This window comes from Podarcis bocagei (assembly GCF_964188305.1).
Source record: "Podarcis bocagei genome assembly, chromosome: 6".
Classification (NCBI taxonomy): Eukaryota; Metazoa; Chordata; class Lepidosauria; order Squamata; family Lacertidae; genus Podarcis; species Podarcis bocagei.
The window spans coordinates 84,929,810-84,933,362 of record NC_138130.1 but is presented as its reverse complement, the minus strand read 5'-3'; positions in this window follow the sequence as shown (position 1 = coordinate 84,933,362).

Sequence of the window (3,553 nt, the reverse complement as noted above, 5' to 3'; positions counted from 1 at the left end):
TGGAAATAATTGTTGTGGTTAATCCACAGCCATGCTTCTACATTTAGAGGAGCCTACCAAAAAAAACGAAGGGAAGGTGGTCTAATAAGGAATATGCTCTGAACAAATGAATTCCACAACATGTATTGAATCTGGATAAAGCATCTGATTAGATCATGATTTATTTCATGGGTTGAAAGAGAAAGCATTCCAAGTATTTTTAGTGTTTTGTGGGTCCAAGATCCCACAAGTACTTAATATGGCCTTCTTATTTGCTAGAACAGGAATGGCTTGGGAGGGGGGAGGGGGGATCAGTGATATATCACTACAGTAAGTGAGGGAATGCTGAATGGTATAAACAAAACATTATCAGGCGTATTTGACCAATGGGCCTGTCTAATAAATTATTATTTGGCAAATGTCTTATAAACATAGGTTTTAATGTCTTCAGGTCACATCTTTATGGCTGCATTTTTAGCCATATCAGTTGTCAACGAAGAGTGTTTGGCTCTGTTTTTTTATTTAAATATTAAAGGCCATCTGGAAGTGACTGTATATGTGTATGTATGTGTACACACACACACATTCACAACCTGCAGCGGTAATTTTTCCTGCTTGGCTCCTACCCCCATCAGGTAGGAACATCATAAACTTGCATTTATTAATTTTTGAGTGGAATATTTCCGTCAGTGCAATGCAAATGGGTTGCTGTCTCATCCTGAATACTGTTGCATGCCACCCCAATCTCCAAGAGGTTCAAGGTTCCAGGGGTTCCAGGCGCTTACCTAGGGTTTGGTTTCCTCAGAATGAGGCACAAGCAGAGACTGTGCTGTCCTTATGATATATGCTTTATTTACACATATATAGAATCTGAGCCTATGATGGAGCGGCGCACAGCATTAACACCCCAAGTAGGTCTTGCTTCTCCCATAGCCACTGCCTTGGATTAAAGTAGAAATCAAGCATGGTGCCCGCTCACTCTGGCTTCCACCTGCTTCTAGGCAAGCTTTCTCTTTCTGGCTTCTGCCTTCAGCCTGCTTTTAGCCCAGCTCACAAAGACACACACAACTCTGGCTTTTGTGTGGTGTAGTGGTTAAGAGCAGTAGGCTCGTAATCTGGGGAACCAGGTTCGCGTCTCCGCTCCTCCACCTGCAGCTGCTGGGTGACCTTGGGCTAGTCACACTTCTCTGAAGTCTCTCAGCCCCACTCACCTCACAGAGTGTTTGTTGTGGGGGAGGAAGGGAAAGGAGAATGTTAGCCACTTTGAGACTCCTTCGGGTAGTGATAAAGCAGGATATCAAATCCAAACTCTTCTTCTTCTTGTCCTTCAAACTGCAATACAAGCCATGAACCATACTTAGGCCATTACCAAGAAGTTGTCCTGGCAATTCCAACAATTGAATTCTTGATGGATCTAGGAATTTGGAGATACTTGGGCATACAGCCTAGCCCCAGCCCAACTCTCAACACTACATTCACACAAGAAAAAAGGTAAATGAGTCTGAAGAGATGCCACTTCAACTGTACTCTGCTTAAGTTTTGCAATTTGTGAGTGTAGCAGATGCTTGTTGGCTGCAGATGTGAAGGTGAGCTTCCACATAGGAATCATCCTTACTGGATTGGGGTAGTAGCCTGACACTCAAGCAGCGACTTTTAAAATAGTCATACTAGTCAGATAAGGGAGCAAAACCTTCGGGTGTTTGTGCACAGCCAGAAAAAATGAGAAAACATCAGTCAAGATTCCCTGGCGTGGTTTCTTGATGTTGACTCGTTACCATCAGGAGGTAGCAGCTCTGAAGACGATGGGAAGACAGGAAACGTGGGGAATGACTGAGATACAGTTTGTACCTTAGAAATTGAGTTCGGAAATAATGTGTCCCTGCCGTCATTCCAGAGGGGTCACAGAACTCATCTGTTTCAGATGGCCTTTGCCAGCAGTCATGCTCTGCTGCACTGTGGATTAACTTGCTCATTTACCTTACTCTTCGCTACACCTCCAACGTACCCAGTCGACAATATGGCGAGGCATCCAGTATAAAGCCAGTCACAGACTTGCACCTTTATAGGCCTTACCGTTCTGAGAAAGCTATCAGGAAATAGAGAGCCTGGACTAAGACCACAGCCAGGGAGCTGCAGGGTTAAGGGCTCCAAACACCTTTAAAGCAAAGGCAATGTCAACATGTGATTTTATTATATATATTTATTTTTAAATTGCTTTTTTTAAATGTGCCAACTTGTTTTTACTGTTTGCTTTTATTGGCTTTGGAATTAGAAATGTAGCGAACATCTGGTAAAATCCTGTGCTGTCCTTCCTTGACAGGAGATTTGCAGGTTCCATCATGAGGGAAATAAGTGACAACAAATAGACAGGTATGAAATTTAGTCAATAGTCTCTAGGCTGCAAACCTTCCCAAGCAAATGGCACAAAACCCCATACAGTGGTACCTTGGGTTACACATGCTTCAGGTTACATACACTTACAGGTTACAGACTCTGCTATCCCAGAAATATTACCTCGGGTTAAGAACTTTGCTTCAGGATAAGAACAGAAATTGTGCAGCGGTGGTGCAGCGGCAGCAGGAGGCCCCATTAGCCAAAGTGATGCTTCAGGTTAAGAACAGTTTCAGGTTAAGAAAAGACCTCCAGAACGAATTAAGTTCTTAACCCAAGGTACCTCTGTAATTCAAGTTACAGGAAAAGCAATGTTCAGCCAATGTACTATGGTTGTTTGTGTGTTGTGTTGGGGAGGCTTCAGTTTCCTCAGCCACACTCAGTCAGAAAGCTTGCTGGGTGATCATGAGTGTTTTGGGGGGAGTGAGATGGGACAAGCCCATGTATACTGCCTTGAGATTCTTGGAGAAAGGCTAGTATACATGTAACAAATCGTATACAGAAATGAGATTTACCAGCTCTGGGGTGTCGAGACAGCAGGATATGGAGTTCAATATTTATTCCTGGTTTTGCATGTTCTTGTTGTTCTCAATATGCCTTTTTCTTCCACACTTTTGCAGTGCTGAACTGAGCCCTTCCTGTCCTCTGCTTTAGGGATGCAGGAACCCTCGTTTGAAGTGCCTCTTCACAGTTGTTAAAATGGGTGTCTGTCAGCAAACATGCCCCATCTGGATGCAGGCAGGATTTAATACTTGAATATTATCTCCCATCAGCATCAGAGAGAATTATGCCCATAAATCCCTCTATAGCATTAAGACACAAAGTGCGTTATTGAGATCTCAGCATGCCACACGACGCCTGCAATGCCAGGAAATCAAGATTAACGGGGAAGCCATTCCACTCATCTATAGCAAATCACCATAAACGAATGCCGTTTCACAGCAAAGCCGAGTATTAAATATTTACCTGGAGGCATAAACACAATTTGAATATTTGCTTTAATTAGCTTATAAATTTGATAAGTCAGAATATGTCACGTTTGTGACAGCCTCAACCTAAATCAGTTTTCGTACGGTGGGTTTCAGCAAATTGCAAAGTTATACCGAAGGTTACACCTTATCCATTCTATTTGTTAATTTGAAAAAGCTAGACAAGCATTTAGTAGCTGCAGGCAACTGCTATA